The sequence below is a fragment of the Oryctolagus cuniculus genome, chromosome 3, assembly GCF_051225735.1.
Source record: "Oryctolagus cuniculus isolate XC-2025 breed Fujian yellow rabbit chromosome 3, ASM5122573v1, whole genome shotgun sequence".
NCBI classification, from domain to species: Eukaryota; Metazoa; Chordata; class Mammalia; order Lagomorpha; family Leporidae; genus Oryctolagus; species Oryctolagus cuniculus.
In genome coordinates, this window is record NC_142869.1 from 68,389,248 (window position 1) to 68,411,247 (window position 22,000).

At 46.2% G+C, this 22,000-nt stretch overlaps 1 pseudogene; it reads left to right on the plus strand.

Moving 5' to 3' along the window:
• The first annotated feature begins 6,893 nt into the window (after positions 1-6,893).
• LOC100351575 (small ribosomal subunit protein eS1 pseudogene) lies at positions 6,894-7,738 on the plus strand (annotated as a pseudogene).
• Positions 7,739-22,000: the final 14,262 nt, after the last annotated feature.

The following is a 22,000-nucleotide window of genomic DNA, read 5'->3' on the forward strand; positions in this document are numbered from 1 at the left end:
GCTGGCCTATTCATGGATGCTGTCTACTCAAACTCTTCAAAAGTTTCATGTGCCTACATTCATTCTTTCACTACACTAAAATTATCACCTGAGTCTTCCCAGATGAGCCTGGGGCACTCCAGATTTGGGCAGTCTTTGTGCTGGAGCCTGAAGCCCTGGCTGCCTTGGCTGTGGGAGGAAAGCCTCTCCTCTCTGGTTGAAGTCACGCTCACCCTGTGGCTCAGAGCTGAATCCATTCATTGAAGAGATTGCTTTTTGTTTGAAACTTTGCTTAGTATCCATATAGGCAAATGTTGTTCATGAGAGCCAGTAACAAGAGCAGTTATCACCCACTCAATGCTTATAATATGCCTAGTGTTCTATATTCTACATGTTTCCTTTCATTCCATCCTGGCTACCGCCCTGCATGGTAGGCACCACTGTTGGCCCCATTTTCCATGAAGAAAGCTCAGGCATAGGGACAGCTCTGAAAGCAGTCACCCGAAGGTGATACAACTCACAGCTAGCAGATCCAGGATTTAATCCCCGCTCGTATGTTTTGAGAACCTGAACTCTTAGCTATTATGCTACCCTATTCAGTCCCTACACACTGCACACCAAGGCGCTGGCCGATCTGGTGGCTCAGCAGCCCAATACCATGTCATTTTCCAAACGTTCTTTTCTGTACATTTTAGTCTCAGTCCCAAGCATGTGACCTCCCCTGAGGTCTAGGGCCGCACACGCTGACACTGCTACCTGCCTGCAGGAAAACAGATGGGAGGAGGAGGGGTGTATAGGCCCTGGGTGTGAACTCAGGGTGTCCGGGCAGGAAATTCCAGGGCCCAAGGTAGACGTGACACCTTGAGGCTGGAAGAGGACTTGAAAACAGCCTCCGAATCCCAGGGCTCAGGTCCAAGGCCACACCTTTTTTTTTTTTTTTAATGTTTTTGTTTGAATCAGGGCATGGGGGAGGAGTTGAATTTACTTTTTTGTCCAATCAGCAGAGGCCACAGTGGCTACTTTATGGCTGTTTTCCTCTCCCAGGGATCCCTCTTCTTTTTGCTAATCCTGTCTCCCCATCCCCTACTTTTTTTTTTTTTTTTTTTGTAGCATTTAAGAGCTCTGTGGGACTCCTGCAACCCATATTAGAGTGTCTTTTTTTTTTTTTTAAAGATTTTGTTTATTACTTTGAAAGACAGAGTTGCAGAGAGAGAGAGAGAGGTTTTCCATTCACTGGTTCACTGCCCAGAGAGCTGTAACTGCCAGGACTGTGCCAATCTGAAGCCAGGAGCCAGGAGCTTCTACTAGTCTCCCATGTGGGTGCAGGGGCCAAGGACTTGGGCCATCCTCTACTGCTTTCCAAGGCCATAGCAGAGAGCTGGATTGGAAGTAGAGCAGCCGGGACTCGAACCAGTACCCATATGGGATGCCAGCACTGCAGGCAACAGCGTTACCCATTATACCACAGCACCAGCCAAGGCCACTCTTGTGTGTATTCTGGGTTGGCACTGATGCTAGGAGTCATGAGAATGCATTTCCCGGAGGACAGCTCTGACATGGGCAGTAATGCTGAATGATTCCAGTATTTGACAAATGAGTGAAAGCAAGGTAGGTAGTATTTACAATCATAATTATTGCTATCATTACAAGGAGGTGACTTGGTATCAATAGCCAGAAGTCATCTTTTCTGCCCCAGCTGTCAACAAGACCAATGAGATATCGTTTGCTAACGGTTTATAAGAAACGTTATGACATTCCCAAAAGAACTTCATTTTAAAGGAAAGGAAGGTTCCCCAACTAGCTCCTCTCTTGAATATGCAGATTACTTTTGAATAATTTCCTTTATTTTCATTTACTGAGTGTGAAAGCACATAATCTTTTTTTAGACTTTATTTATCTGAAAGAGTTAGAAAGAGAGGGAGAGACACAGAGAGAGAATCTTCCATCTGCTAGTTCACTCCCCAAATGGCCGCAGTGGCTGGAACTGGGCCAGTCTGAAGCCAGGAGCCAGGAGCATCTTTTATGTCTCCGAGGCGGGTGCAGGGGCCCAAGGATTTGGCCCATCTTCCACTGCTTTTCCAGACCATTAGCAGAGAGCTGGATTGGAAGTGTAGCAGCTGGGACTTGAACTGGCGACCATATGGATGCTGGCACTGCAGGCACAATGCCAGCCCCATGATCCCTTAAGAGTAAAGGTTTGGCACGTAAATGTCCTGAATTTCAGCAGCAAAAAGAATCGAATAAAGTCAGTACCTTGGCACAGACACAAAATGCTGGAAATGGGAACGCAAAAGCTCAGGATACCCATGAGGCCGGGCCCAGCCACTGTGGCCGGGTCTCAGGGAAGCACCCAGACCCAGCTGACTCTCCCAGGCATGAAGCTCTCAAAGTTCCTCATCATCAGACTCACTCCTCCGCCGTTGCTCCGCCACATTATCATGATGTCTTTTCTTTGCTATTTGATGCTGTTCTAAGTTAAGATCTTCGACAATCAGCATGATTTTGACCTTTACCTTTCTATGGTATGAGGCCAGTTTTAAATGCAAATATAAGAACGTTTCACTCATATGTACATGGAATCATCAATATCACAATTAGACTTCACAGTTCTCGTAGGCAAGCAAATTTCCCTACCGGAACAGTCAAAATGCTTCCTACAGCCAACTCAACATCACTTCTTGGCCCGTGAGCATCTCCACCAGCACTCTCTGCTTTTCACCTGCTGATGAGTGAGGAAGGACTGGAAGGGAAAAAAAAACAAGGATCTCCCTGTCTTTTTTCCTTTCCTTCAATGTCATCAATTTCAGTGCGAATTGTTGGCCATACAGGGAAGTTGCATGAATACAAAAGGAGAGGATGGGATTCCCTGGTCAATCATCTTTCCTGAAATATGCTAATCTTTGTGCTTTCAGAGGAGGGTCTGGTTCTCATGGAGAATGTGGCCTCTTGGTGGTTCAGTCTTCAACATCACACCGTTGCACCTGCTTTGAGTCAGCAAATGGACTCGCACTCATCTGGGTTGACTGGATCTGAGCTATGCGGCACTGTGAACACTAGCGGTAAATGGGATGACAAGGAATGGCAGGCATGCATACTTCACCTATCGCAAAGACGAGCTGAATGCAAATTTCTAGATAGTGACAGCAGAGGACTGAATCAGGCACTGGGTTGTCTTCATGGTCACGTGGTCTGGAAATGGGAAACGGTGACCCTTGCCTGAGCCCCAGCTGTGTCTGCTCCTGCTGTTACAGCTGATGACCTCTCCCTGTCTTTGGCATGTAGCTTTTTTACCATCTGCCGCCTCTAGAGTCTGAATCAGGTCAAAGCTGGAGTCAGGAGCTGGAACTGAGTATCAAACTCAGATATTCTGGTATGGGACATGGGCGTCTTTTAACTGTACCGTGGCCACGTGGCTAAACCTCCACCCCCAAAAGAATAGTTCTAAGTGGCTTAAAGTATATCAGGTCACTTGAGGATGTTCAGTGGGCATTAAGACAGTACACAGGTGCTGGTGCTGTGGTGCAGCAGGTAAAGCTGCCCCCTGCCGTGCCAGTTGGAGTCCCAGCTCTTTGCTATGGCCTGGGAAAGCAGTGAAAGATGGCCCAAGTCCTTGGACCCTTGCACCCATGTGGGAGACCCAGAGAGAAGCTCCTGACTCTTGGCTTTGGATCCGCTCAGCTCTGTCCATTTTGTCCCTCTAGGGAGTGAACCAGCAGATGGAAGAACTTTCTCTCTCTCTCTCTCTCTCTCTCTCTCTCTCTCTGCCTCTGTAGCGCTTTCAAATAAATCTTAAAAAAAAAAAAAAAGAGAACAGTATGCAATGACAGGAGGCAGCACAAATGAGCTATGTGGTGGTTCAGGGGTGAGCGTGTGATGCATTCCCATGCAGTAGTGGGTTCCAGAGCAGAACACAAAACAGCTGATGGCAGAAAACTGCTCTGAACTCATCAATGTGGCAAGCAAACAATGTCTGGAAGCACTGTCTTTAAAGTCAGCTATAGTTATTTCACGTAGAAGTCACTGGAGTTGGAGCCAAGGCAGATTCATGAACCCATCCTGCACACTTCCTCATAACTATTATTGAAATCCTGCAATATAATAACCAGTTACCGAAACAGCCTATGTAATCCATAGCAAGCCAGGGAGTCTGGGGACCCTTGCCATTTAAGGAGGAGACTTTTTACTTTTCACCTTTTGGTGGTTTTGCTATTGACCCCAGATTCCTTGACTCACTTGCAAGTAGATTGACAAGAGGTAGATGTGCAGCCCATACAAGGTTTACTGGGATTTATGCTTGAGCACAAGGAAGGAGGCAGGGAGGCAGAGATTCTGCCTACCAGCTCTCCGATGGCAGCTGAACAGGCATTTTTGGGGGGTTGGAGGGGCCTGGTACTTCCAGTTCAGCTCACGCACTCCAGCTCACACCCAGCTTGGTGTTCTGGGCAGGTGCTGTTGGCTTTTGTTTTTCCTACCACCATCCCAGGAGGGTCATATTTTGGTCACACGGGGCTATTCTGAGCACCTGTGCAGGCTGGAGCACCAGCAAGGCAGTAGCAGGTCTCCTTGCTCCTGGTTGGTTTGAAGCTGGAGATAGCGCCACAGTTAGGTCAGGGGATGGATACACCTCAGGCCAGGAGAGGCTTGATTCAGCAAGTCCTACTTCTACCCTGTCTCTGTTTGATTTTTTTTCCCTATGTGCATTTTGGTTTTAATTCGGTGGGGAATGCTATGGTAGACCCTCTGCAGATACGTCTCATTTGTACCCACAGGATTTTACTAAATGGAGGAGACTGAGGGCTCACACAGAGATCAATGTCTTTTAAAGAATGTATCACTTATATTTCCACACAGGGCCACATGGGGAGCACCAGGGTTGGATCAGACTTGACTGGGGTTTCTGTAGGAAAGGAGAGAAAGGGCGAGGGAAGCAGCTTAGGACTGGTTAGTTTGAATAACCCTTCCAGGCTCTGGGCTATCCAGGTGATAGTGGTCCAATGCCTGGCCCTGGAATGATTTAGGGCAGTGGGAATCCTGGCTGGTGCAGAGTTAGAGGGCTATGGTTACCTTGCAAATGCAAAGTTTGCTCCCATGTCTGTAGAATATTGCCATCCTTAGGAATGAGCTGGGCCAGGGAGGAGAGGTCCTCCCCCTTGTCAGTAAGGCCCCCCAATGCCAGAACATCCACAATACAATTAGAAAACACCGTTAATATAATTGGCCTCATGATGAACAGATGCCAAGAAAAAAATCTAAGAAAGTGTAGTGTGAACAAGATGATAAAAATGTGATTTGATTTTCTGCACTTAAATATGACTGGATTAAATACACAGTTTTGTGAATCCTACTCTTGTGATAGCAGTGGGTACAATGCAAATGTTAGACGAATGCAGGATTTGCACATCAAACAGTGCAGTGTTGTTGTCTGCTGAAGCCCATATAAGAGAGTTCAATATTTCTGATGAAGCAGTGTTAGGCAAGACTGCATACACCAAAGAAAAACTCACGTGGATGGAAACTGATTGGGTTGTGCTTGCTTCCGGGGCAGGCAGTGGGGGTGGGGGGTGGGGGCGGGGTGGGGGAAATACATGCAGGGAGATTTTTAAAAATGAGTTCCTAGTGGAATAAAGAATGTCAACAGTTTTCCAAGGGTCTGCAAGCTAACCACAGCTTGCTGCACGCGTGTACAGGGTGTGATGTTGAAGACTGAACCACCAAGAGGCCACACTCTCCATGAGAACCAGACCCTCCTCTGAAAGCACAAAGAATCTCGTATTTCAGGAAAGACAATTGACCTTTCATGGAAAGAAATTACAACTGCTTTCTTCATCACTCTGCACTAATCCACCGCAATTATTTCATACAAAGAGGGAAATGCTGTCCTTAGTTTTATTAATTATATTCTCCTTTGAAAAGGATAAAAGAACTTTTTTTCATTTAAAGAAGTTGCCTTTATTGAGAAACTGCAGATGTGGTTAAGGAATTCTTGCACCTAACCATGGAGAAGGAAATATGTCCAAGGTCACAGCAGCAGTGACTGTGAAGACAAATTAATGGAAACAATTAAATTTCTCTCAACAAAGCAATTTATACAATGAAATAGAACAAAGAAATTAAAATAAATCTATTAAATTTACATGTATTAACATAGAGGGAACTAAAAAACAATGTTGAGCAAAAATTGCAGATATACCAGATGCTACAGATGTCATACAGGTAACATTTTAAAATCCATGAAAGATACTGCATATTATTTATGGGTCCAGTGTAATAAAACTACACATATGTGGATTGGCTACACTCCAAATACAAGGGAATGGTTGCCTCACAAGAGGGTGGAAAATGTGCATCAAAACAGAAAAACAGAGAACTTCATCTGTAATAATAACAGTATTATTAAATTAAAAATAAAATATGATTACATTAATTGCTTGAACGAAGACGTTGAAGCAAATGTAAAATATCAGCATTTATTCATTTGGGAGGCTGGAGCATGGGTGTTTGTTATATTACATATCATACTTTCAAGCATGTTAATTTAAAAAACTACAAGCAAAACAAGAATATATGTTGGCCCAGCCACCAAAAAAAAATTAGGAATGCACTTAGTACTATAAAGCACTAGAATAAAAGTAGTGCATGCAATAACTTGAAAATTTAATGAGCATTTCAAAGCGGTGATCATTTTGATTTTGATCAATTGAATTATCAAGAAAGCAGACAGAATTAACCAGAAGTAATGAAAATGAGCAAATAAAAAAACTGAGTAAAAATATATACTAGATTTCATTGAATGAAAAGCCATTACGGTCCAATGTGTCATATTGTCATGTACCACAAGGGGGCACAAGGTGGAGGCAAACATCAAGGTAGGGATGAACATCACTGCAGGTATGCAAATACAAAATTAAAAATGCATGAAGTGTGGCTCTTTTGGCTCTCTGGGCACCACCACCGTGGTTGGTAAGAACAAACACCTTACAAAAGGTGGCAAAAAGGGAGCCAAGAGGAAAGCGGTGGACCCATTTTCTAAGAAAGATGGGTATAATATGAAAGCACCTGCTATGTTCAACATAAGAAACATTGGAAAAACACTAGTCATGAGGACTGAAGGACCCAAAATTGCATCTGACAGTCTCAAAGTCGTGTTTTTGAAGTGAGTCTTGCTGACCTACAGAACGATGAAGTTGCATTTAAAAAATTCTAGCTGAGTACTGAAGATGTTCAGGGCAAAAACTGCTGCCTGACTCCCCTGGCTGGATCTTCCCTGTGACAAAATGTGCTCCATGGCCAAAAAATGGCAGAGCATGACTGAAGCTCATGTTGATGTCAACACTACCGATGGTTATTTGCTTTGTCTGTTCTGTGTTGGTTTTACTTAAAAAGGCAACCATTAGATACGGAAGACTTCCTGTGCTCAGCACCAACAGGTCCGCCAAATCCAGAAGAAGAGGGTGGAAATCATGACACGGGAGGTGCAAACAAATGACTTGAAAGAAGTAGTCAATAAACTGATTCCAGACAGCACTGGAAAAGCATTGGAAGGCTTGCCGATCTCTCCACAACATCTTCGTTAGAAAAATAAAGATGCTGAAGAAGCCCAGGTTGACGTTGGGAAAACTCATGGAGCTTCATGGTGAAAGCAGTAGCTCTGGAAAAAGCCACTGGGATGGAGACACGGGCTGAAGTTGAACAAGCTGATGGATATGAACCACCAGCCCAAGAAACTGTTGAAAATTTAGACTTTAATAGTGACAAATAAAGTCCTATTTGTGATGGTTTGCTTATGAAAAAAAATGAAGTGTGAATTAAAATCGACAAAATGTAATCGGCTGGTGTTCTGGATTTCCGTTGCAAATTAACCCAATAAAGAAGGCACAGAACCTTTACAAGAAAACCTCTCTGAAACGCTCATGAAACGAGAGTTAAATAGAGAGAAACTCCATATTTACAGTTGGTGTGACTTAAAATTGCGAAGAGTCCACGTCTCCCTCTATTAATCTGTAGGTTTAATGCAATTATCAGCAAAATTCCAGTGAAGATATTTAAGAGATGTAAGAACTGTATTCTCAAGTTTATATGGAAAAAAGTTGAAAGCAATTTTAATAAAGAACGGAAGAATCATCAGAAACTGCTGCTCTAAGAGCTTGCATAGGCAGAGGATGATCGGACCCAAGCAAGAAGCCCAGAAGTTTGATTGATATCGACAGATAATCAAATTTGCCAGTGCCTGAGGCCCTTTCAGCAAGCAAAAGGGGGAAGGGAGAAGAAGTGAGTGCATTCAAAGGTGACCTTGTTCACTTGGGAGAGGAAATCCTCCCTAGAGAATTTTGTCTCCCTCATATTATTCACAGTGTACCACATGGCCAAGCACTGCTGCAAGAGAACCTGAGAAAATGTGTGTTTAGGGCAGGGTCCGTGGCTGACCCAAGCACAGCTGGAGTTCCCGCTACTACAGAAGGAAGGAGGAGGGTAGACTGAACACTAATTAGGTGAGTCTGCTCTAAGGGAAGACCTCATCTTCAAGTAACAAGTAAACAACAGAACCACCAGTGTACACAAGTCATACGGACTGATCATGAAACAGGATTGGATAGAGTAGAACGAGAAGGAATAAAATAGAACAGAAAGCTCAAAATTGACACATGTATTAGTTGATAGACATGGCCCCACAAACCAGCAAAGAAGACATGAATCATTCAATGTATGGTTTTTGGAAATCAGCCCATTGTATGTAGAAAAATAAAGTTGGAACTTTGTCACCCATATATAAAGGTGACTTCCAAATGGATGAAAGACCTTGGTGTGAAAGATAAAGCCGTAAAGTGAACGGCAGTATACGTTAAGAGATTTGTTTACTACTTTGGGATGAGGAAGGACTTCTTTTAAGATCACACGAGAGGAAAAAAGGATAAATGGATATGACTACATGAATACTATGGATTTCTATTCAATGAAGGATACAATAAGTAATATTTACAGTTGGGTGACAGGGAGAAGATACTGTCAACATTTAAAATGGATGGGGGTTAATATTTAGTAGCACTATCCAATAGAATCTTCTGTGATGTTGAAAATGTCCTTCTGTATTTCCCAATATGGTGCCACTACCACATCAGGTTATGCACACTTGAAATGGAGTAAGTGCAACTTAAGAACTGAACTCTTAATCCTAATTAATTTATATTTAAGGAGCCACATGTGGCTGATGGCTGCCTATTGAACAGTGCAAAACTACAGTATGTACAAAGGTGGCCATCATGATGTTGCCATGACCATAGAAGTGGGAATGGAGGAGTAAAATGCAGTGGAGGTACATTCTGGAATACTCTGCTACTCTCAGATGTAATTAGCCTGTACTACATACAGCAACATGGCTAGAAGTTAAATCTAGGGCCTCGTCTTTAGTGCAGTGCAGTGGGTCAAGCCTACCTGCAATGACAGCCTGCCATATCAGAGCACTGACCCAAGTCCCAGCTGCCCTGCTTCTCATACAGCTCCCTGCTAATGTTCCTGGGAAAGCAATGGAACATGGCCCATGTGCCTGGGTTCCTGCCACCCATGTGGGAGACTCAGAGTTCTGGGCTCCTGGCTTCAGACGGCACCAGCCCTGGCCATTGTGGCCACCTGGGGAATAAACCAGCAGATGGACGCTCTTTCTCTGTCTCTCTATCACTCTGCCTTTCAAGATAAATACATATTTCTTTTTTAAAAAGAAATTAAAAATCTAGTGTTGATGAGGAAGATATGAAGTAGATTTACATGTGTAGTATAAGCCTACTAATATATGTTCAAGGTCAACACATACAGAAACAGTATTGTATCTTCAAAGATGCTTACGTATATCCAAAGCCATGTACCAAACATGATATTTTTGGTACCTGTGAAGTAAGGGTGAAAGGACATAGAAAAGCAGGGATGAAGGAGAAAAAAGAGAGGACAATGACAAAGAAGAGAGATGACATGCCCTCCGTGAAGTAGGATTGTCTTGGCCCTCTACCCTTGGTGCCATGGGAGGACAGAGGAAAATATGGTCTGGTGCTTGAATTTCCTGGGTCCTTCAACCGCTATTTATGAATTTTATTAATACTGAGCATAGTTTTTTATTTGACAAGGCAGAGATCTCTCAGCCACTGGTTTACTCCCCAAATGCCCACAACAGCCAGGAGACTGGAACTCTGCCCAGGTCTCCCATAAGGGTGGCAAGGACCCAAGTAGTTGAGGGATCACCAACTGTCTCCAAGGGTGTGCATAAGCAGGAAGCTGGAACAAGAGAGCGGAGCTGGGCCTCTGCTCTCATATAGGATGTGAGCATTCCAAGTGGTGTCTTAACCCCTTTGCCAAATGCCTGCTCCCAGGTACTGGGCATATTTTGAGCTAAACAGAAGCAAATTCTGGGTTCTGCTGCCTCTGTCAGAGCTTCCTTTAAACATCAGCATGTTTATAACTCATCACATGTGCTCTGCGAGTTTCTGTACTCTGCACCAGCTGCTGTTGCTTTTGCACACCAGACTATTTGATGTCCCACTGAAGGATTTCCCTAAAGTTCAGGATGCTTTGTGAAGCCTGTATTGTAGAAAATGTCTGAATGTTGAGTGGAAACTACGGGAATTGATGAACAAAAAGGCCAAGAAGAACAGAGCCTGGGACAATCTGCAGGCAGTCGGGCACAGCTCTGCAAGCAGGTTCATACGCTGTCCTTGCAGAAGAGGGTCTCAGCTGTGTGTGTCCTTTTATCCCATGCACCTGAAGTGACTTTCAGCATTGTGTGCCTGAGCCTGGAATTTCATCCCTAATAATTTTGAAGAGTTTTTAAATTCTCACTCTCCCTCCACCTTCTTCTCTGTTAGAATTGTGCAGGAATAGATTTGGTGTGTGTGGTGGCGGGGTGGGGGGAGGGGAGTTCTTTCTGTGAAAGTTGATCTTATAAATCATTCCCAAATTGAAAAGCGTTCAGAGCTGAGAAGTTGGACACTTGTATTTTACTACACTTTCCAGACGATATCAACAATCTTTGTAAATTATCTTCTTGTGTTTTACTGTTTTCTAAAATACATTAATGACTACCCCCAAAATAAAGTGTCTAATTACAAAACTATATTTTTAAAGGTGTATTTGTTTACTTGAAAGGCAGAGTTATAGAGAGAGAGGGGGAGGGAAGGAGATGGAGAGAGGGATCTTCCATCCGCCGGCTCACTCTCCAAAAGGCCACAATGGCTGGAGCTGGGCCAGTTTGAAGCCAGAAGCCAGAAGCCAGGAGCTTCTTCCAGTTCTCCCATGTGGATGCAGGGGCCCAAGGACTTGGGCCATCTTCCATTGCTTTCCCAGGCCATAGCAGAGAGCTTGGTTATAAATAGTGCAGCCAGGACTTGAACCAATGCCCATAGGAGATGCCAGTGCCACAGGAGTTGCTTTACCTGCTGCACCACAGCACCAGCTCCCAAAGCTATATTTTTAAAATAGTAGAAAGGAATATCCATATGGACTTCCACACCACAGACCAACCAGCAGTTACTTCATTTTATCGCATATAAAGCTTCTTCTCCAAATAAGAATGAGTCTTCACCCCTGGCAACACTGACATGTTAACAGAAATTTTATGTATGGGAATGCCTTTTCATTTACAATCCCATTATTATCAGTTACCACCCTACCTTCAAAAAAATCAAATTGAAATCTAAAACATGGCTGACAAAGGCTCTTGAAAACTTGAGTGTTATGGGCCTTTGATGCAGTGGCTAAGACACCATGTGGGACTCCCACACCCTGTATCAGAGTGCTTGGGTTCCAGTTCCAGACTACTTCCAATCCAACTTCCTGTATTATGCATGACGGAGTCAGTGGATGATGACTTGTGTCCCTGTCACCCACACTGGGAAACTTGGGTTGAGTTCTGGGCTCCTGGCTTCAGCCTGGCCCAACACCAGTTCTTGTACGTATTTGGAAGTGAATGGAAGATCTCTCCCTCTTCCTCTTCCTCTCCCTCTCCCTCCCTCCCTCCCTCCCTCTCTTTCTCTCTCTCCCTCCCTCCCTCTTTCTGCCTTTCAAATAAACACAAATAAGTTTCAAACAATTAAACAGTTTTAAGTATTTAAGTTTCAAAGAACAGATGAGCTTTAGCAGTTTGATTAATATCAAACTCAGAATTCAAAATACACGCACATAAATAAACTTAGTTTCTTCACTGAAAACATTGTTTTTGCATTTTCCAAGTATAGTAAAGGAAAAAGGTCTGGAAAGAATCCAATCCATGGCTGAGTTTTGAAAGATTTCTAGGAAATGTTTTCCCCTTGGCAGCCTCCAGAACTTGAGAAATCAGTTACAACACTTGCACCAAGGAGAATCTTTGTGGGTTTTGTATTTTTTTTTTTTTGGTTTGTTTTTTGCTCATTGATGAATGCCATTGGCCACATATAAGAGTACATATGATACGCAAAGATACAAATATGAAGATACTTCAAAAGGTTAATGGAAAAATAGAACTAGAAGTTCAGGGATTGGTGTGGTGGTGCAGAAGTTAAGTCACTTGGGACACCCACATCCCATGTCACAGTGCCTGGGTTTCCAGGTCTGCCTCTGCTTCCCACCCGGCTTCCTGCTAATGTGTACCCTGAAAGGCAACAAGTGAGGGACCAAGTAGCTGCTTCCCTGAGGGACACCCTCATTTAGTTCTGGACTCTGTTTCCCCTCACTATTGTGGGTATTTGGAGAAAGAGCCAGTGGATGGAAGTCTTTCTGTCTGTCTCTGTCTCTGTCACCCTGCCTTTCAAATACTTAAATAAAACTTTAAAAAAGCTTTTTTTGCAAAAAATTTTTAAATCCACACATATAGAGAGTCTTCCAAAAGTTCATGGAAATGAGTATTATGAAGGCTATGCATGGATTTCAATTTTTATGCACTAAAATTTATTTTAATTCCACTTTCCACGAACTTTTGAAGTTCTCTCAGAGATGTAAGGTCTATATATTTTCTGCTGTGTGTTAGGCAGTGTTCCAGGCCCTGGGAATGCCATGCCCATGAGCCTTTATAGTGCGTATGATCCAGAAAAGGAAAACAGACAACTAAGGCATCATAAGCACTCCACTAAGGCAAGTAAGACACACTGGGGGAGCTCACAGCTGACTACACTGAGTTAACAGTTCAAGCAGGCTTGCTGGATAAAGAAATAGGCAGAGCACTAAAGGTGAGTCAGTCTCATTCCTATGAAAACAAAAGCATGAGAGGAATGTGTTCCATGCATGGGGTGTGGTGGGCAGGCAGGGATGAGCAGGAGATGAGGTTGAAGGGAGAAAGTTACAAACAGAGCATGAGATGAGGTGGATACTTTAGAAGCATCACTGTGCCTGCAAGATGGGTGTGGGAGACAAATAACTGCCAGAATCCACAGGCTGAGCTACAGTAGAGCAGTAAGGATAGAAAGGATTTCCATGACAGAGAAACCCGCAGGCTGATGAGCTGTTTGGAGCAGGTGGGCTGGGAGAAGAGCAGCTGAGCCCAGACCTGAGGTGAAGCTTACACACAATGCTGCTAAGCAGTTATGTGCCAGGCCACTGTGTTACTCAGGCTCTCTGACACTAGCTGCTGTTACAACCTACAATCTTCATGGCTTAGCCCAGTAAATATTTCTTTCTCTCTCCCCTTCAGTCCAAAAGTGGGCTGGGAGGTAGCAGGTTCTGTTCCACACAGTCAGTCAAGCAAGGATCCAGGCTGACAGGGGTAACTGGTCTTTAATTCCTAAGCCAAACAAGGGGTGAGAGATTAGGTAAAGGAAGCACGTTTGCTGTGCCTGGCTTCACATCAGACAGAACACTTTGGCTCCACTCCTGGCTCACTGGCCAACCCGCTAGGGAAGCTGGCAAGTGAGGCTGAGCTGTGAGCCCACGAGCACCAGGGAACAGGCCTGGGTAGCCCATGGCGTCATCTCTGCTCTGGGCAGCAACCAAAATGGATGCAAAACGGAGCTCCAAATTGGTAGATGCCATTCGAGTGCAGAAGGCTTTGTTTGCACCCTCACTCTGGCCTGCAGGGAGTCCTACGGGAGTGCGTGTTTCACAGCTGTGCATTTTCACTCGCACCTGGGCAGGCCTCATCCTGCCGCACAGCCCTGGGAGTCACCACTGTCTGGCCTCCCACAGTTCTGCCACTACATTGGCTTTCCCCGTATTCTCTCTCAGCAGACTGTCTACTGTCTCAACCAAGAGGACCATACTATCCAATTGCTATTCAACCAATTGCTCCAAAACTCATGGAGTGAACAACCATTTTCCTTGCTTCTCGTGGTCTCTGGGGGTCCAGAACTCACTCAGGAGAGCGTGGGGGTGGCCACAGCTGAGGCCTCTGATGGAAGACGTGCTGCTGTGGGGGTGCAGGCATCTGAAGCTTGTTCACTCATGTCTGGGGTTGGTGCTGCTGCCCCCAGGCCCTCAGCTCCTCTTCACGGCAACCCCTCCACATGGGCTTTGTGCTCAGCCTCACTCCTTCCCCAGCGGCGGCCTGGCTGGGTCATCCTCCACCACAAATGAACGAGCGACTAAACGACTCAATCCCACGTTGCCGTTAAGAAGCCCTCTTCTTGCCCAGCTCCTAGCCCACTGGCACTTTATCTCCTCCGTAAAAGCAACTCAGCCATGGCGAATTAACGAGGCTTCTTTGTGTTCTCAGTGGCAGAACTGAACTCGCACTAGTTCAAGTGGACAAAAAATCATTGTCTTGTGAAAGTGAACAGCACCGGGCTTGCAGGGATTCAGTCATAGCTGGATTCAGGCATCGAGAGGAGACCTTTCCCCCTTTCCATTTCCTGGCTCTGCGTACACTCAGCACGGCTCTCTCCTGGTGAGCAGAGCGCCCCCAGCGTCGCCGCTCCGATGCTCTCCAGCCCTTGTGATCTCAGGAGACGAGCTCTCTGTGTTCTCCTCTTAGCATCCCTAAGCAGCCTGCACGAAGGGTTCTGGGCCTCCCCGGCTCAGCCGCCCCGCCTGGGCCAGTCGCTTTCCAAGTAGATGGGAAACTGCGATCGCCCAGCCTGAGCTAGAGGCAGGTGGCTGGCTGCTGCTTCGCTAGTTCCTGACTAGAACAGACAAGGACTCTGATACCGGGAGGCAGGGGCGAGCGGATGCAAAAGCAACAGCCGTCACCAAAGCTGGCATTTTTAAAAATTCTTATTTTTTTTAAGAGCCAGAGAGAATGAGATAGTGAGACACAACAAAGAAACAGAGACATACCCCCTGTATGCTGGCTCACTCCCCAGATGGCAGAAAGAATGGAGCTGGGGCAGGCCAAAGCTGGGGTTGGGAACTCAGTCCAGGTCTCCCACGTAGTGCTGGGACCCCATCACCTGCTATTTCTCAGGATCTGAATCAGCCGGAAGCTAGAATCAGGAGCCAGAGCTCCTGATTGGAGGAGGAACTCCAATATGGTATGTGGGCTTCTTTGTTTATTGGTTTTAAGAGCTCTTTATTTGAAAGGCAGAGTTACAGACAGAAAAAAAGAGAGATGTCGAGAGAGAGAGAGATCTTCCATCCTCTGGTTCACTCCCCCAAATGACCACAGTGGCCAGGGCCAGGCCACGTCAGTCAGGAGCTTCATCCGGGTCTCCCATGTGGATGCAGGGTCCCAGTCACTTGGGCCATCTTCCACTGATTTCCCAGGCACATTAGCAGGAAGCTGGACTGGAAGTGGAGCAGGCAGGACTCAAATCAGCGCCTGTATTGGATGCTGGCGTCACAGGCTGTGGCTTAACCTGTCATACTACCAAGCCAGCCCCAGTAGGTAGGCTTCTTAACTGCCAGATCAAATGCCCACTCCAAGAGTAGAATATTTTAATTCCTCATCAGACTGTGGTCTGGAATCTTGGTAGAGCTGAAAGGAAGAAAAATCAGCTTAGGAAAACCCAGGGAGCAGCCTCCTGGGCTCCTGGCTTTCAAGTGGGATGCCTGAAGCATTTCCATGTCCTGAGCCTGAATGTCACATTCTTTCCATGTCCACAGCCTCCCTGGGGTCCTATCTCTGGACTAGCATGGTTTCCCTTCAGTCTTTACAGGGCTTGCAGGTCTCCAGGGGAAAAGCGAAATTTAGTGTGCAATCTCCTGTGAATTAAATCACGGAGGAAAACAGCCCCCCTTAGCACATCCTGTTGGAGTCTGGGCTATAAGTACACGTGTAGGAGCTTTATGGCCTCATATCACAACTTGTATTAGCAGTTCCATTAACATCGCCAGTCATGAGCCATAAACTTAACTGAGTGCATCCTTGGACTCTGATCAAACTCTCTAGCCACTGGTTTTCCTATAAATCTTGCAAAACACGTTTGTGTAAAATAAGTTGCAACTCACTTGGTTTTGGCTTAGCCCCTGCATTGTCTAAGGGTAGGACCATAGCTGCTCAGAACTGTGGGTCCCAGGTCCCAGGACTCGGGACTCAGGGCCTGCGCTTCCTTTCCCTCTTTCTCTCTGCCTCTTAAATAATTTTTAAAATGTAAGTGCAAGCTGTCAGGAACATCTGGAAACCTGTATCAGATTCTGAACCTAAATTATTAACAAGATCTCAAAATGACTACACTGAGTTTGTGTCCTGACCGTGGTGTTTTTTGTTTGTTTGTTTGTTTGTTTGTTTGTTTTTTGACAGGCAGAGTGGACAGTGAGAGAGAGAGAGACAGAGAGAAAGGTCTTCCTTTGCCATTGGTTCACTCCCCAGTGGCCGCTGCGGCCGGCGGCTGGGGCACCGCGCTGATCTGAAGCCAGGAGCCAAGTGCTTCTCCTGGTCTCCCATGTGGGTGCAGAGCCCAAGGACCTGGGCCATCCTCCACTGCACTCTCAGGCCATAGCAGAGAGCTGGACAGGAAGAGGAGCAACCGGGACAGAATCCAGCGCCCCGACCGGGACTAGAACCCGCTGTGCTGGAGCCGCAGGTGGAGGATTAGCCTAGTGAGCTGTGGCACTGGCCCCCATATTTTTTTTAATTTATTTTATTTATTTGAAAGTCAGAGTTACACCAAGAGAGGAGAGGCAGAGAGTGAGTGATGTCTTGCATTCATTGGTTCACTCCCCAGAAGGCCACAACGGCCACAACTACACTGATCCAAAGTCTGGAGCCAGGAGCTTCCTCCGGTCTTCCCATGTGGGTGCAGGGGACCAAGGACTTGGGCCATCTTCTACTGCTTTCCCAGGCCACAGCAGGGAGCTGGATCAGAAGTGAGGCAGCTGGAACTTGAACCTGCACCCATATGGGATGCCAGCACTGCAGGCAGTGACTTCATTTGCTACACCACAGCACTGGCCCCTGACCATATTTTTTTTAAAAGATTTATTTTATTTATTGGAAAGGGTTACAGAGAGAGGTAGAGATAGAGAGAAGTCTTCCATCTGCTAGTTCACTCCCCAAATGTCTGCAATGGCTGGAGCTGAGCCAATCCAAAGCCAGGAGCCAGGAGCTTCTTCTGGGTCTCCCACACAGGTGCAGCAGTCCAAGGACTTGGCCCATCTTCCACTGCTTTCCCAGGCCATAACAGAGAGCTGGATTGTAAGTGAGAAGCCAGGACTTGAACCAGTGCCCATATGGGATGCTGGCTGTGCAGGCCAGGGCTTTAATCTGCTGTGCCTCAGTGCTGGCCCCCCAATCATATTTTTAAAAGCAGCACTGCGATATTCTGATGAACCTACCAGGAGAATGTGTTGATATCTTCAAGAACATTAAAAAAACAGCCAAAGGAAAGTAAATCTTTATTGATGTACTGATTTGAGTCCCATTGTCAACTCCAAAAAGTTGAAAATCCTTAAACTTTCAGAGCCCAATGTGGCCGTAGGTGGGCTGACCCAGGACAGCAGGTGTTGATGGGGGAGATGGTTAATAAAACTTCTCACAGACAGAATGGAAAAGAGTGGGCAGAGCTAATCTAACATCCAGTTACAGGCAGGCACCATTTGGGCTGCTCTTTAAAATGAATTCACTCTGGCCAGCGCCGTGGCTCACTAGGCTAATCCTCTGCCTGCGGCGCCAGCACCCCGGGTTCTAGTCCCGGTTGGGGTGCCGGATTCTGTCCCAGTTGCTCCTCTTCCAGGCCAGCTCTCTGCTGTGGCCCGGGAGTGCAGTGGAGGATGGCCCAAGTGCTTGGGCCCTGCTCCCGCATGGGAGACCAGGAGAAGCACCTGGCTCCTGGCTTCGGATTGACACAGTGCGCCAGCCCTAGTGGCCATTTGGGGAGTGAACCAACGGAAGGAAGACCTTTCTCTCTGTCTCTCTCTCTCACTGTCTAACTCTGCCTGTCAAAAAATAATAATAATAAAATGAATTGGCTCTGACATCTTGAACAGAGTCACCTATCAAGGTACAGTGAGCTCCACTTAGCACCTTAAAGGTCACCAGCACCCAGGAAGCCAAGACTCCTGGGTTCCCGCTTCCAGGATCTGTCCCACAGCTCTGAGCCCAGCAGAACCCTCCCTCCACCTCCCTCAGGAGCCGCAATTCCCTCTCTCCCTTCAGTCTCTCACCTTTCCAACCCAACAAGTGACATGTCTGCCCATGCATGAAGCTTTTCTGGCCCCCCAGTATACATGGCCTCTATAAGATAATATTGGATGTGAAAGTTACTTATTTATGTGCAAATCCTATTTTTCCCACCACACTAGGATCTTCTGATTAAAAAGACTGTGGGACCTGCTCTTAAGTTCTGAGCTCTCCCTGGAGGCTGTCATGTAACAGGCACTTAAAAAAAAAAAAGATGTATTTATTTATTTGAAAGGCAGAGTTATACAGAGGCAGAGGCAGAGAGAGAGGTCTTCCATCCACTGGTTCACTCCCCAGGTGGCTGCAATGGTCAGACCTGTACCAATCCAAAGCCAGGAGCCAGAAGCATCTTATAGGTCTCCCACTTGGGTGCAGGGGCTCAGGACGTGGACCATCTTCTATTGTTTCCCAGGCCATAGCAGAGAGCTGGATCAGACGTGGAGCATCTGGGATTCAAACTGGCACCCATATCGGATGCTGGCACTGCTGGCAGCAGCTTTACCAGCTACGTCACAGTGCAGACCCTGTATTAGGCACTTTTAATTAATGTCCATTAAACAAATCATTAACGGTGTCAAATTCATAAGTACACCCTAGAGTTACACAGTAACTTTGAGAGCACCCCTAAATGATCCCTTTGTATTGTACCTAGAGCAATCCTGGGAGATTATCCCATTACAAGGGTAAATGTTTGGCTGAGAGTAAGCAGTTAGTGACAGGGCTGTCATCAGCACTGTACCTCAGAACTCTTGGGACTGTATTTTATGGTCACCTATCTCGGTGACTTCGTTCGTTCCCTCTGCCAGGGACACCTCGTCTTGACAGCACAGTACCACCAGATCCTGAGCTTTCTGCAAGCCCAATGCCAGGGCCATTCCCAGACCACTAAAGGCAGCATCTCTGGAGGTGGGGCTCAGGAGGAGAACTTTTCAAAGTTCCCCAGAAAATTGCCTCATGCACCAATGCTGAAAACCACTGCTCCGAGCAAACCTTTTAATTCGACTTCCTGGGCAAAGGCCCAATGCAATCAAGATTCCACCTCTCAGATCTCAACCGTTACCTTTCTCATCCTATGGAAGCTGTGGGTGGGGAGGGGGGGAGGTTCATCAGGAGCCCGGGGCAGGCTGGGGCGGTCTCTGCTGCTGACCTGCTGTGTGACTTGGGAGAACATTCCACACTTTGCACAGCCATGGCTTCAGCGGCATTTTTGTGAGACGCAGGTGCCATCAGTGGAAAGTCTAGTGAGCTGTCTGTAGTCAAAGGCTAAGGAAGACCCTCTGGCTGACGGCCGGCTGCTGGGCGGGGCCTCGGTAGCACAATGGAATCATGGGACCTGCACCATTGCAGCAGTGCTCTTGTGCATCACAATTTAGTTTCATGGAATGAATGATGTCTCAAATGCTCATGAATTAGAAAGCAACAGCACTGTGGTATACAGAGGGAACGTCCACCTAGACACCTGAGATAGGCAAGCTGTGGATACACTCAGAGAACATGCCGAAAGTGAGTTTACAAATAACTTAGATAAAATAAACCTTTAAAAAAATAACTTGGACGTTTAAAAGAAACCAAAGTCACTGAGAAATGAAAAGGCATGAACACTGAAAAAAGTAAACTTGATGGAAATGTCTTCCTATAAACTGGTTTCATATGTCTTCCAGCAGATGAGACAAATGTCCGTTGCTAGCAACTTCTTCTCATAGATACTTTAAATGACATGTAATAATTGTACTGCTGGGTGGGCTTGAAAGTTAAAATCTTTAATGAGATTACTGGAACAAATTTTAACTTCTTATAAAGAAACAAAAGCACCTATTAATGTAAAAAGTTCTGAGGTAGGTATTTGACTTAGCAGTGGCCACGCCCACATCCCGTATCAGAGTTTGATATTCGATTCTGCTGCTGCCAGGATCCAGGAACTCCATCAGCCTCTCGGACAACTGGCAGGAATGCCAGTACTTAGGCCATCATCGGCTGCCTCCCAGGGGCATTAACAGAAAGCCAGAGTAGCTGACACTCCAATCAGGCACTTGTAGGGGATGTAGACATCCCAAGCAATAGCTTTAAAAAAAAAAAAAAAAAGATTTATTTTTTTGAAAGAGTTACACAGAGAAAGAGAACGGAGAGGCAGACAGAAGAGACAGAGACAGAGACGTCTTCCATGCGCAAGTTCACTCCCCAGTTGGCCACAACCGCTGGAGCTGCGCTGATCCAAAGCCAGGAGCCAGGAGCTTCTTCTGGGTCTCCCACGTGGGTGCAACGGCCCAAGGGCTTGGGCTATCTTCTACTGCTTTCCCAGGCCATACAGAGAGCTGGATAGGAAGTAGAGCAGCCGGGACTCGAACCAGCGCCCATATGGGATGCCAGCACTTCTGGCGGCGGCTTTACCCGCTACACCACAGTGCTGGCCCCCCAAGTGATAGCCTAACTCCTCCCCTGACGTGCACACGGACAGGCTCCCTGCACGGCCACCCCGGTTCCCATGAGCTGCCTCCTGCCGATAGACCCTTCCTGGAACTGGTTTCCACCGGCAGCTGGGCCTGACTTTTACATGCTGTCTTGCTCTGGGTCTAGAGTGGTGATTTAATGACAGCAGGCGGTGCTTCTACTGTTTTTGGCTGAGGCACCATGAAAAACGTGAACGGTGCCAGGTTTCAGGGAGAGAAGACTTACACTCATAAACCTCGAGCCTTTCCAATCGGGAGAAGAATAGAGGACCAACAAACTTTCTGATTGCATTTGGTTCAGTTCCCAGGCAGCCCCTCAATTTTGCACCTTCATTCACATACTGCATTCTAAAAACTGACATCAAAATTGTCTCAGCATAAGTGATTCGTTTACATAAATAATCCAAAGAAATACACAAAGTTACTTAAGAAAAAGGTCTGGAGAGATATGGTCAGGTGGAGAGAGCTGCAGAGTTCTGGGGGTGAGGGGGTCCCACAGTCCATTTTTCGCTTTCTTACCAAGAGGTGCTCATGCAGGAGGCTGCTCCAGTGAGCTGAGTGCATTCTGTCCTCTGAATTTTCCTTCACTTCTGCCAGGTTAGCATCATCATAGCCTGCAATTATCAGTAACACTTTTAAATACATGATCTCCATCCAGTCCAATGTGGTCTGAAGCTTCATTTTGGAGCTCTTTATAAACAATGCATTTCAAAGAAATCTATGTCTTTATTTTAAATGAATATGATTTTTATACTTTATTGAAAATTCATTTATCTAAAAGGCAGAGTTGCAGAGAAACAGAAAGAGAGCAATCTTTCATCCACTGGTTCACTCCCCAAATGGCCACAGCAGCCCAGGCTGGGCCAGGCCAAAGCCAGGAGCCAGGAGCTTCATCTGGGTCTCCCATGTGGGTGGCAGGGACTCAGATACTTGACCCATCCCTTGCTGGTTCCCTGTATGAATTTGCAGGACCTGCAGTCAGGAGTCAGAACAGAGAATTGAACCCAGGTGCTCCAGTATGGGAGAAAGGAGTCCTGACCGGTGTCCCAATGTCCTAGCCAAATGCCTGCCCTGA